The following is a 14,758-nucleotide window of genomic DNA, read 5'->3' as shown; positions in this document are numbered from 1 at the left end:
TACTGTTAGCGCTATATTATGTAATTAAATTTATATTTAATGTGGTTTCCACCGTAATGGACAGCGAACTGACAGCGATTCAACGTGAATTCCCACGTGACATCATGCGTAGGCCTAATAACGTTACTAATAATGAGGGAGATTGGGATTCCGCCATCAAAATATCAGTCCCTATCTCGTCTTTGCCATTCGATTGACACCCTCGTAAAACTTGTGTTGGTCCTCAAATATAATTTTATCCTAACGCATCATATCTATTTTCAAAAAGCCCAAGGACACGCTGTTACCTCGCTCACGTTATACAGTGTTAATAGAAATGTATTGAACAGGCTAGTTAACTAATAGTGACAGTAGTTTGTTTATAATACAATCAAAAACGACATATGTGAAGGTTCTCAGTCCTCCATGTAACGTTAATAATCCAACGAAGTTTAAAATCAAGGGCAGTCCAAACCGATTACAGACACCAGTAGGTGTCGCACTGTGTCTGCTTTGTGCGAGCTACTGTCATGGAGATATTGATTTATGTTCTGTAATTAAAACACTTCCCATTATTTTCATTACAACTGTGCTTTCACAAATCACGTTTGCAGCTCATGTGAGGAAACCCACCAACATCCAAGAGTTGAAGCTGTTCTGTACAGAGGAATGGGCAAAGATTCGTCCAAGTCAATAAGCAGGACGTATCAAAAGTTACTGGAAACGTTTTGTTGCAGTTATTGCTGATGTAATCAGCGTTGACAGGCTGTTTTTAGTAATGTAATTATGTTTTTGGGTTTTCTTTTGAGGACTTTGTAAAATGTTCTTACCTTAGGGCTTAACAAATGTTCTGCAGCCATTGATTGTACATGCAATGCCCTTGAAAGCATGTATGTGCTATATAAAGTTTCAATACTTGTATGGATTCTCTTCACTTGCATGACACAATCGGAGTTTTGTATGTTATACAAACTGGAATGTGTATAGAGAAGAAAGATTCACACACAGTATATAGCACACTGGTAAATCATTCTTTTGGCCAGATGGCCTACATTAGGATTAGGACATGTCTGATGTGAGTTTGTTGTCTGAGCTGCTATAAGAAGCTGATAGCAGTGTTATAATCAGGTTAAAACAGAAGCAGGTTTAACTCTGGGCTGGGTGAATGATGATGATGATAACTAGGCAAATAACTAGCAAAAACAAAATAAAATGAACAACAATAAATACATCTGTATCAGTAATCTTGATTTAAAACAGTTACCAAAGACACCATACAGTCAGTCATTTAAATACTGCCACCTGCTGGTAGAAAGGGGGAACAGTTATCCATTACGGTGGAAACCACATTAAATATAAATTTAATTATTTAATATAGCGCTAACAGTAACAACTCTGCACACACAATAAGTTCTTAGGTTAACCTATATTACCAACTGTACTGAGCCAAACAATGCGCTCATTAAACGTGACTGGTGATGTCTGGATAGGCACGATATTAAATAGCTGTAATAAACTACTGTTACTAACATATTTATTCCGGTCCAGGTTTATATAAGGCTATTTATTAATTTATTTTTCTTCTTCTAACGTTACTCTGGTATAACGTTAGCGCTGCATATTATGACCGTTCTAAAAGCTTGGCTTTTATTTTGATAGGCCATATTTACTATTACTTCCGGGTCACGTGGCCAACCTGTCTGTATTTCAGTGTAGATCTTCAAACGAAAAAATGGAAAAAGGAATTCCAAAAACCAAAATCGGACCGTTATTTGATTTTGGTTTTGTCATTTTTCGTTTTTGGATTCAGAACCAAAAAACGGGAGAACGGGCTCTTTTTTTACCGTTTCTTTGTTTTTGGTTTTGAAACGACAAACGAAAAAACAGGTGGTTTCTCGTTATTTTGTTTTGTGTTTCAAATGAAAAAAACAAACTATCAAAACGTACACGGACCCTCCTTAACAGCAGAAGGAGGCTTATAGTAAGCAATAACAGTAAGGAGTGATGTGGAAGAGAAAGAAATATCAATAGACAAAAACTCAAACATTTTAGGACGGGAGATAGATTTAGTTACTCTGCAATTAAACCTGGTTTTAATATAAATGGCAACACCACCGCCCTTACTTTGACGATCACTACAAAATAAATTATAACCAGTAATATAGATCAGAAACAGATTTCTTCAACCAAGTCTCAGATAAAACCAAAACATCAGGGTCTGAAGTAGACACCGAAACCCTGACTAGGTCCATTTTTGGCACAAGACTTCTATCATTCATGTGGAGGAAGCCAAGACCATTTCTTTCTTTAAAATTGGATGGGGTAGGTAAATTAATACATGGGGGTGTAGGCCCAGGATTTGGCTCAATGTCACCTGACATTAAAATTATTAAATTATTAAAAGTAGAATTATTAAAAAACAATATTTTAATCTGACATTATGAGGTTGGCCAGTTGATATTAAGACTTTAAAGCTTTCAATGACAGTTTTACTAGAAACACAAAAATATATATTTCAAGGTAAGAAATTATATTTAATGACTGGCTGGTAGAATGCAGTGCATGAGACATGCATAAATGCAATATAGGAGAGTTCAGGATGGAAACCAATTATATCATCAGGGACTTGATCAAATGAAACCGTATAAAATGTGGTAATATTAACAGTCATTAGTAGGATAACATGTGCGAAGCAGAAGGCATCTGGCATGCATTTTGGGTCTGTAGCGATGTGCCCAGGGTAATCCATGGAAACAGGGGGGGAAACAGCAGATTTAATTTGCACTGCCGAAGACAACAAAACGGGTAGTAAACAAACAAACCAACGTAGTCGTTGTGAAGTCTACAATGCCATTGTGTAACACTGATGGTAACTGATGACAACAATTTGCCAAACAACTTTACTTTTCAAGCAAGTTTGAGTGCGAAGCTGAACCACTCTGGGTTATGAGCAGCCCAAACTTTGCTTTGAGTGCACGGTGGAAAATGCTCACGTGTCAACAGCTGAATGCAGAAGAGAAAGTTGTATCTGTGAGCGACACTGTTACTTATTGCTTTTTCGACAAAAAAGTTACGGTAAGAACCATAACTTTCCTTAGTAAAAAGAGTTAGAGAGCGTTGGTATAACTCATGAGGAAGAGCTGTCAAAGTCTCTATGGCCTGTACTCTTTTGCACTCTGGAATTTAAAAAAGGTAATTTCTACATAATATTGTACTTGAGGGCTTGTTTTTTACACTAAAAAAAAAAGACTCTTTAAACTAACTTTTTTAGAAACTAGCTTTTTACATAGCTACAGGAATACTTTTTTGTGCAAAGAAAACAAAACTAGCGACTTTATTCAAAAATTCTTCTCCAAATCGCATCTTCTGCCATTATCAAGAGCACGTAAATAATGCATGCGCGTGGTGCTGCTGACATAGAACACACATGTGCTGAGCCTTGTTTACATGCAGAGGAAAGCAATGTTCATGCCTCTACATAATGGTGGAATATGTGATTTGGTGGAGAAGAATTGTTGAATAAAGTCGTTATTTTTGTTTTCTTTGCACACAAAAAGTATTCTCATAGCTTCGTAAAATTGCGGGTTGATCCACTGATGTCACATGGATTATTTTATCGATGTCCTTACTACGGCTCTGGGTCTGGGAACATTTCAGTTGCATTGCAGCAACTGAAATGTTCCCAGAAAGCTCTCGCATTTTCATAAAAAATATCATCATTTATGTTCTGAAGATTAATGATGGTCATACGGGTTTGAAACAACATGAGGGTGAGTAATTAATGACATGTTTATTTTTGGCTGATCTAGCCATTTAAACACGCCTGAACCAGCTAATCAAGGTTTTTGGGAATTTTAAATCAAAAACAAAGTCTTACTAGAAGTTCCAGGCAGGTGTGTTAGAGCTAAACTCCACAGAACACTGGTTCTCCAAGAGCAGGTATTGACAAACCTGCCTTGCATCAAAATAAATTGTTTTTGGGAGGCTAATGCATTTGTAATCTGTCAGTTTATAGAAATACCACATATTTTGTATTTATGTATTAATAAACCTAATCTTATTAAATCTGTCTTTTTTTGTTAATTTACTTAACCCTGAAACTCAATGGCCAGTGAGAGAATAATGTTTTAATACAAGATTTTGTTGAGTGCAGTTGTTCTTACCTGTGTAGTGGGCACCAAGAGGGTTTAATTATTTGTCCAAGGACTCTTCTTCAGTATGCAAATCTTCATAAGTTTTGTAGTGTGGATCCATTTTGGCAAAGATTGTTGATGCTAATGGGCCTATGGTAATTCTGTACATCTCAAATTCTGCACAAATCTGTAAACACATGAAGTGCAATTTGTTACAAATAAAAAACCCTTTAACAGCAAAAACCTATTCAATTATCAAAATATTAAATTATTTATTTGTGTGAGTGATGAATAGTGTCATGTTTACCATTCCAAAAGGGTGGACCTGATTACATATCTGGAGCAGTTGTATAATGTGAACAGCTCAGAGTAGTGTCCGGTTTAAAAAGTCATTGTATGACCACACCACCATTTTCATAACCAAAACTTCAAATACTTTCACTGTGCTAAGCCAGGGGTCTCCAAACTCGGTCGACATTTCATGGTTAGAAATTAATTGATTATTCAGCTTTTGCAATTAGTTAAAATATACATATTCTAACAAATAAAGGTAATTACTTCCGCTTTTGAAAGTCATTATGTATTACTATTATACAATTAATTTATACAAATAAATATATCTGGCACACAAAATGAGATAAGAGAGAAACTCTTATTCGCCATTTAATTAGCTATATGAGGAAGTAGCTGAATGACAAATCATTCTGCCTATTAAATTTAGATAAGCATATTTATGTAAACATATAATTTACCACAGTTGTAAGGTGCTGGAAAATTTAAATGTCCTTGGAAGTGCTCGAAAGTGCTTGAATTTTATTTGGAAGATGTAAGAACCCTGGTGTACTATTCTCTGAAACAACAGGGGGCGACGAGGAGTAATTGTCCTCTAAAACCATCGGGAATCACCAGCGAGAAGTCTCTAGCTGTGTCCCAAACTTAAGTGCATGTACTCCGAAGTGCGCATTTGAAGTGCGAATGCGTCACAGTGGCGCGACGAAGGGTGTCCCAAACTGAAGTGTGTGTTTTTTTTTGTTTTTTTTTAACGACAAATGAACAAATGTACAGAGTACAAAGTAGGTACTGAACAAACAATATTAGCAATTCTCCGAGGCAGACATAGTTGCAACTGATGTTATACATTAAATGTACAATCAAGAAACGCAATAAAGGATAAAATAATAATAATAAAAAAAAACATTACAATAAAATAAAAGGAAAAAAAAATAGAAGCAATTATAGATAAGTAATTTCTTACAAGGGGTAGCAAGGAGTTATAAGGCACTTAGCTCACTAAAGAACCTGGCAACTGTAGTAGCTTTTTTTGTTTGAAAGAGCATCAAGAGAAGCAGCAAAAAATTTAAGTTCATTAGAAAAGTGACGAGGAAAGGATGGAGGGGTTTTCAGAAATCTGCATTTATGAATGAAGTATTTAGCAACTTCAAAAAGGTTATTAACCAAGTAATGTTGTAAACAATCTTTCTTAAGCACACCAAACTTAATTTGTTTGTATTCAAGGGGATTTACCCATGTAATATACATGACATTTTACTGCACAATTGAGTCCAAAACAACTTTGAGTAATTACAATAAAAAAAATATATTTTCAGTGGTTTCAATATCAATTTCACAGAATTGACAAGAGTTTTCTCCAATATCAAATTTTGATTTGAGAAGTTCTTTAGATGGGTATATATCATTTATAATTTTAATTCTTTGAAAACATAATATCGTTTAATTCTATTTGGATGAAGTTTATCAATGAAGACACTTCTAATATATTTGTTGTTACATTTATAATCTCTAATAAACAATTCACCCAGACAAGGAGATGGAAGAGAGAATGTCACAGAGTAATGTGAAAGAATCCCTTTTGTACTAACAATACCATGTTTTTTGGTATATGGCATTTACAACATTGTAAAACTCTTTAGGATGACATACAAATCCATGTTTTAAACAGAAATCTTTGTAATTGAGAACATTTCCATAACTGTCCGTCATGTCCAATAGGGAAAGAATATTATATTGAAACCAGTTTTCATAAAATAAAGATTTGTTATGGTGCAAAATAAAACGATTGTTCCAAAATACAAGTTTTGTGTGGACTAAAATTGTGAGAAAATGCTAATTTCCAACACAGGAGGACTTGTTGATGGAATGCAGACAATTTAAGAGGTAATTTGGATATATCAAAGTCACATCTAATCAAAAAAATTCCAAGCCACCTACTTTCCCAAATATGAAGAAGAGACGGTGAACCATAAGCAGTTTTGTATTACAAAGAAATGATCTTAACCACTGAGTTTTTTTAACACTATTCATTATTTCTAAGTCAATAACATTTAAATCCCCCTTCTTCATAACTGTGAACTAAGTCATTTTTGTTAATATAGTGGTGCTTATTTTTCCAGATTATGTTAAACAATGCAATATTACATTCTTTTAGTAAATGAGGTGGGATAGCTAAGGAGGAGGCTGGATAAACGAACCTCGAGAGTAATTCCATTTTAGTCAGTAAAACTCTTCCAAAAATGAGATATCTCTTTGTAGCCAGTTATTGAGAATAGCTTTTGCTTTTAAAAGATTTTTAAAAAAAATTCTTGGACACTTTGATTACTATCTCTAGTAATAGTTATCCCCAAATATTTTACACATGTTTTTATATGGGGTATGTTACAAAAAGAGTCTAGTTCGCTGCCATGAATTGCAAGTAACTCACAATTGTTCAAGTTTAAGTGTAGGCCTGATGCTTTGGAAAAGAGATTAACTAGTTGAATGGCTTTATTAATCTGAATTGGTCCTTTAAAAAGATCACTGTATCATCAGCTAATTGACTTATACCAATTTGTCTTCCAAATACACTGAGTCTATCAAAGGTGCTATTTTTATCTATCAAGATAGCAAGCATTTCTACTGCTAAGATAAATAGAAAAGGGGAAATGGGACCTCCTTGTCTTATTCCGCATGAAATGTTGAATCTCTGGTATGTTCCAAATGAAAGGGATATAGAGCTATTGATATCTTTATATAACATTTTATAAAAGAAATAAATTTCATGCCAAAACCAAATTTTTTGAGGGAGGTAAATATGAAATTATGTTCGATCGTGTCAAATGCCTTTTTTAAAATCTAAAAAGAGAATATAGCCATCATCCTCAATATATTCACGATAATCAATGGGGGACAAAATCTGAAGATGATTTTGTCCCCCATTGACATCGTCCTGAACTTCACGTCATCAAGGTTGGAATGCGTTTCTTGCAAAAATACACAGTGTGAGAAAGAAAGCTTTTCTTTTAACAGAATTACGGAGACCCCTTGCATTTAAAGAAATACAGGAAAAAGACGATTTCACTGAGAACATTTAACTGACAGTAAACAACAAAAAATCAAATAAATACGTGAAATAAGATAAACAGTCAAATGAAAAATATGTAACCGTGCTCTAATGAACACAAAACAATATCTCTCTGAAATAGAGCACTGTAACAAAATCTCGCTCAACAGCAAGAACATAACAAAACATCCCACTTACACCTCATGCCAACACTAAAGGAAAACGAATGTGCTCGAGGTTGTTGAGATCAACCGTCCTTGACAATCCAGGTGGCCTCTATGTAGCCATAAGGACCACGGTAGTAGGCTTTCTTCCCTGCAGCTCTAGCCTCACTGATCTCTCGGCCATAGTGCAGCGCGGGCTTCTCGATTGTCTGTATCTTGTTTCTATGGAATTCCATTAATGGTTTTCCTAGTGTTTCCCTGTCTTCGTGTCTAGTGTAATCCGGTTATGGTTTTTCCTTTGTCTCTGTGTTTAGTTTAGTATATTGCATTCCTGGTTTTTAGTTTTTTCCCTGGACATGATTATCACAGCATTTTATGGACTTCCTATGCTTCTTCAGTTCAGTTCCATTACTCACACCTGGTTTACATTATCGGTATATATATTTAGTCTGCCCCTGTTCTTTGATTCTTTGTCAGTCATTGTTTCTGTCAAAGGCTGTTACTGTACATGTTGTGTGCTCCTCCAATTCAACTTCAAGATTTAGGATAATGTAAATGGCCAGTTTTCATTTACCAGTATTATATTATTTTATTTCACTTTTAATGTTTGTACTGTGATGCTTGTTGAGAAATGGAATTCAGTTCAAATGTTCAAACAGTTTAGAATGGTATACTAGATGAGAGTGTTATGCATTTAGGATCTTGAGGCCTATTTGATTTTCTGCAGGGTCATTTAAGACACCGAGGGCCAGATGCACGTACATTTGCGAGCGCAACATTATTTGCACCTTGAAGAAGATGCAGAAAGCACTTTTATTGAGACCGCACCTTGCTTCATATTTACGTAGGTTGCAGGTGTTTTTGTAGTCTGCGCCTGTCTCCGCCCACTACATCGTACACTGCGCCCTTTAAACAATTGAATGGGCCTCTTTCTCTCTCTATCGGTCAGGTCAAAACAGTGAAAAAAAGATTTAGCGATATGATCTGCTTGTTTATGAGTAGGCATCGAATTTAAATATTATACATGGCCGGAATTCCACACCGACACAAATGAATGCCATCTGGACCGAAATTACAAACAATGTTGTAATATCCTCGACCCACAAATAGGTGGAAAAGGTGAAAAAAGGTGGCAGGACCTTAAACTTTATGAAGAAAAAGTTGGCTTTAACAGACGATGCAGGTCCCGCAGTACACAAATTCAATGTACCACAATTTAAGAGGTTGTGCATTAACGCTGGTTGCTGTGGAATGCATGGAATGAATCGATAGCTGCTTAGATCACATTAGAAAATGAAAGTAAGTCTGAATAAGATAATTAGTCGTGATTGTAAATGGACTTTGTATAGGTCCTGTTTAGGTCTATTTATATTTTTTAATAATGATGTCTATATCCTACTGTACAAATAATATTCACCCCACCCGGCCATTGCTGATATTAAAAAAAGTGACCGGGGATTATTGCAACACTTAAAATGTTCATTTATACTCGTCCACACATGGTTTTGTATTTTCCAATTAAAATGTTTAACATGCTAATGAAACGTAACTATAATATATGCCATCTTTAATTTGGACATTAAGGCTACATTTGAGTTTTGGTTAGGGTATTGGCCATCTTTAAGTGTAAGCTTACTAAATCGATTTTGTGTTTGGTCATTTCATTTTGGTAATTTCTCCGCTAGCTAATAAGGATAATAGAAAATGTCATAAAGCATAATTGTGATTTGCATTTGGTATATTAGCCTATTAGAAATAGTACTACGTCTGGGCGCATATCCTGGTTCGCACCTGCTTTTTCCGAGGCGGAGAATTTTCACTGCAAAGAGAGACGCGCTGTCAGTGGCGGTTTTAGTAGGCTACATAACGTCGAATACATAATTAGGCGCAGTTAACGCTTCCCCTCCCATCTCTTTATGTGATCCTCCCATGAATGCATATGCATTACACGGAAGGCGCTATTAGCCATTTTCAGTTTCAGCGCCAGGCAGTTTGCGTTTCCACCTCAATGCAGCCTGTTAGTACATACCTCGCCATGCTTTCATGCGCAGTTTGCGAAACAAAAGTGTTAGTACATCTGGCCCTGAGGCCTGTAGCTTATAAAACTAGGTCATAGGGTAGTCTCAAGTGTGGACATCACACACACAAGCCTGTTGATCTTGTTATTGTAAAGAGGAGGGGCTTTCTCTTCTCAATTCAAGGCCCTCGATGACTGACAGGATGACTGTGCAGTGTGCAGGATTTACAGAAAGGGCACAGAGAGGCCATCAATGGCTAAACTTATTCTTAAAATCAGAATGAGGCACAGATAGACAAACTTATAGCTTACAACTCTATTACATTCTATGACTATCTCTTTTATACTAACAGGATGGGTTTACCAACAGGACAGGAGACACAAATGTGACCAAGATAAGGTTACTACAGATCATCTTGAATCTGTTGAAAAGCAATGGTCATCAAGATGAGGTAACGGTCTTCTGTTAGACCTGGGATTGGCTAAGATGTTCAGTTCCAAATAGATAAATACTGAGAGAAGTCAAAGTAAAGAGCAGTTCCTGGGCCAGAGGCCCCCGAGAAGTCCTGACGTGGGAATCTTCAGGAATATTTTGAATTTGTACCTGACTGTTCCTGACCAGCTGTGATTGTCCTGTGTTGAGATGAGACAAATACTTTTTCACCGTGGCCTGCATTTTTTTGAACAAGACCTTTTTATGAAAAATCCACTGCATTACAGCTAAAATTACTGTTATGGTACCCATCAATGTCTATATTTTAGCTATGCTACAGCTGATTCTAAAGATGTGTGGATGGGTAGCAGCAATTCTTTTTCAAATTGAAAATAATAATAGAATAACTGGTTTTACATGGTTACAATGTGAGATAATATTAATATGAAATACAGAATTTGGACAACTATTCATTTTTTTCCAAAGTTGCAAGCCCGTTGTACATTCTTTTGCACCTATAGGATACACACACATCCCTTTCTACATCAGTGTGGCGTTGACTGGAAAACAGTCTGTACCTTGCTGCATCATATCCTCTTCCTGACCAGCTGACTCCGTAGCAGGGATACTGTCTTCAACTTCAGCTACCTTCTCCTTCTCCAGATTTCGGGAGTGTACTTAAGAAACAGAAACAATTTTACAAACACTTTAGACAATAATTATGAACATTTAGAAATCACAAATATGAAATAATTCTAAATTAAATTATTAACCATAAATGTACAGTAATTAAACCACCAAATATATGTTTCGATTTTGAACATTCACTCACACTTCAGGATTGACCCAAAGACCTCCTTCAGCTTTCCCAGAAGCTCCTCATGAAGATTCAGCCCAATGCTGCTGATGACATCTGCAGTAAATGTTGATTTTTTTTTTACTCCCCAAAAGTAAAGTAATATGGGGTAGTATCCAACAGCTTCAAGGCGATCCAGCTAAAATGTGATCACACCAACATATGTGTAAATTACATTGCCAGTACACTAGTAAACTAGTAACAAACTAGTAATTGTATTACTTATTTCTTGGTTGAATATGAAAAGCTACAATATGATCTCCATAATGGACATATGGCTCTGCAACCCGATTTCACCCCTTGCTAACACGGGATTACACTGTACATTTATTTGTTATTCATACAACAAATTACATTTTTGTGTGCTATAGAAATGACATAGTTTTATATTGTGAACGGTTAAGGTATAGGCAAGAACTTACAGAGGTTAGGGTTAAGATTAGGTAAAAGTCTACATAATGTATAATAGTGTACTGTAAGTACAGGGGTCTGTGTGGCATAGTGGGCTAAGTCGCTGCATTGCCAGACAGTCTGCGTCACGATGGTCGTAAGTTCGAGTCTAACATGTACTGTCTGACTTTCCTTGGGCCACCTGCACGAACCAGTGCAGAATTGGCATTGCGCAGCCCATGGTTTTGTTTACTTAAATCAGATTCTCTATCCTGTCATGTCGCTCTCCAGCGACTCCTTTACTGAAGTATATTCAGTTAACGTTACCCATAGGTCTCAAACCAGTTCCACGGAGGGACTAGTGTATGCTGGTTTTACTCTTTTACCTTGTACAAAACTGATTGAGTAGGTCAGTAATTGGTTAGGATCTCCCATCATCTGGCAGTCTAGGTCTTAATTGGTCACTACTTGAAGATAAAGACTAAAAACCAGCATACACTAGGCCCTCCGTGGAACCAGTTCCAGAGATCTCTGACGTAAACATTCTGTGCATGATCCGAATAAAGGTGAACAGTGAGAAAAAGTTGTTGGTTCAAGTGCCCCTTGTCATCCCACAGGCCTATACAAGTAGTAGCGAAGCGGCAGACAAAGCAGGATTTGGAACATGGAATTGAGAAGAGAGGAAATTCTATACAAAAATAAATAAAAAGTTATGATTTTAGTTTATATCAAACACAAAAAAAGTTAGGGGTACCTATTACACGCCACCTTGGCACACTTAATTTTAATTTGGTGTCTCTATAGAAAAATAAACACAACATTATGTTAGATGTACACCTTGGGGTGAGATCAGGCTATGATACAGCTAGCCTATACAATGTAAACCCCAAGAGTTCATTATTTTGTTGAAAATGAATGCACCTAATAAAATCGAGTACAGTGATTTAAATATACATATCACAGGTTTAGAGTAGCTAAATGTTTAATAAAAAAATAACAGTAATACTGATATTTCACAACATGTGAGTTCACCTACTAAGAGTATTTGGGTAAAAAATAAATGTGGGTACACTGAAAAAAATGGACGGTTTGCGGTTGCAGATTAACATAAAAATATTATGTTTGATTAACGTAACTATATTGTGTTTAACAGTTATTGTATTTTGGTGTTTTTAACACAATATAGTTATGTAAATCAAACATAATATTTTTATGTCAATCTCACAACCCAGCTTTCCTTTTTTTTTCAGTGTAAGTATACTTACATACAATGCAGATTAAAAATGTTCATAATAATCTTAATTCAAAAAGTCAAACTTTACAGTAAATTGCATTCTTATTAGTATGCACCACTTACCACTTTGAAGCTTGACTCTAGCTCATGGGTTTGGTTAGAGTTCTTCTTTATGTTTTTGACATATTCAGACTTCTGAGCTGCAAACTTGGTTCTGGCCTCAATCAGTCTTTTTCTTGTAAGGCTGCTGTGCTTTGCAGTGATGGCATTTTTTGCATGCAACATATATTAAATGCTGGCAAGCAACACACTGACGTTGGTTCTTCTTACCTCCCGGCATACCTGGATAAATACACACAGCTTTTAATAAAAAACAAATGAAAAAATGCCCCGACCGTCCAGACCCCAATATCAGTAAAGCAGGGTGTCGAAATGTAGAACTATTGTACTTACTTCTTAATGTGTTCGGTTGATCGATTTTTTTTCGCGATCGTCTGCAGTCACGATGGGCGAGAATGCACTCTGGTCCAGACGTGTGATGTCACAATAATCGATTCCCGCCAAGGCCTCCCGCTAAAATCCTCGAATCAGTATTTATGCGCGTAGGCATAGTTTAAGTAGCCTGGGTTCCCATTGACTGTATATCTGGAGTTTTCCTATATGCTGCTGCTGCCTTGCGCGCACGATGTCTGACGTTAGCCAGGCTATTCTAAGCATAATTCTGAAATTGTCATCTTTAAAAAACGTCCGACTTGAGTGCGTTCACACTTCACAATAACTGAATCCAAGTCGTCTAAATCAGAATTTTTAATTCTAAATGTGAACTGAATAAACAGAATTGCTGTATCCTAACGAAATCATATAAGTATGTTGCACACATTTAAAATAGATCCATCGGTTGTGTGTGTAATGCATGTTAAACTTTGTCATTTTTGCAGCAATTGCAAATTTGGACAAGTTATCAGTCGTCTTGTAAAATAAATCTGAAATACAGAATGAGACTTACAGTTTATTAGCACGCATTTAGCTGTTTCCACTCTCAATTTAAATGGAGTGATAATGTGACAAATGGCCTTTAAGCCAAATGCATACAAAATATTTTAAGGAAAATAATTGTTTGCAAATCACAGTGCCCCTGTGAGAACAAGCTTGGACCCCCCTGTGGCCAGCCTAAACAATAATGTATATTGTAACTGGCCCCCCTAACAGTACAACTGGCCCCAGCTTGACCCCCCAGTTGAAATGTTCTAGAACTGCCACTGGGGCGTAGGACTAAATGAGATGTTGGAGGGGGGACACATTTCATATTTGTAAGTGTTCTACTATTATACAATGCCAGGGATCTCAGTGCAAATTGTAGTTAGGGTCCCTGTGAATTCCATCACAGTTGTTAAGTGTGAATATATGTAATCATCCCATATATATGTTCTGACTTAAGTCTTCCATGTTGAATGAGCTGTGAAAAGAATCAGACCATCTCGTACCTTGTTATCAACAAGATAACACTTAAAGTGTGAATTGAACATTAGAATTTGATTATGCTGAAAAATTGGGTAACCCATTTTGTGTGTGGTGTGTGTGTGTGTGTGTGTGTGTGTTATTGCAGCTTATAGAAATCAAATAGATATGGTATCTCAAAAAAATTAGAATACAGATTTTCTAATACAGAAATGTCAACCTGAGAAGCATTTGCAGAGACTTTTATCTCTCAATCTGGTTCAGTACAACCACAATCATGTGCTGACTTCAGATGCACCTGTATATATATTTTCAACCACTATGTGTGGACACTCCGCATATGTATTCACATTGGTTGTGTTCTGTTTTGAATTTATATAATCCTCAACCTTACAGCCAACAAAGTCTTCTAGAAGTTGAGGAATGAGGAAAAACTCTACTCCGGACAATGTTCCTCTACCAGTGAGATATTTAGCATCTTGAAATACAATGGTGTGCATAAAACTCCACCAACCTGCTACAGAATACATATGTTCTCTCCAACACAGAAGTTGATGCATTTCATTCAGTCTGAGTGACCAATACTGAAGATACACATTCATTTGTGTCTGAACATTTTAGCAAAGCAATAAAAATAGTGAAATTTGAGTAACTTCCAAAATACCTCACAAATATATTTGTCCAGTTCTTTTACATTTAGGAAGCGATGTGCACATCATCTACAATAAACATGATTGTGCATGCACTTTTCCCATTG

Source organism: Cyprinus carpio, unplaced genomic scaffold (genome assembly GCF_018340385.1).
Source record: "Cyprinus carpio isolate SPL01 unplaced genomic scaffold, ASM1834038v1 S000000512, whole genome shotgun sequence".
In the NCBI taxonomy this organism is placed as follows: Eukaryota; Metazoa; Chordata; class Actinopteri; order Cypriniformes; family Cyprinidae; genus Cyprinus; species Cyprinus carpio.
This window is presented reverse-complemented; position numbering follows the sequence as displayed.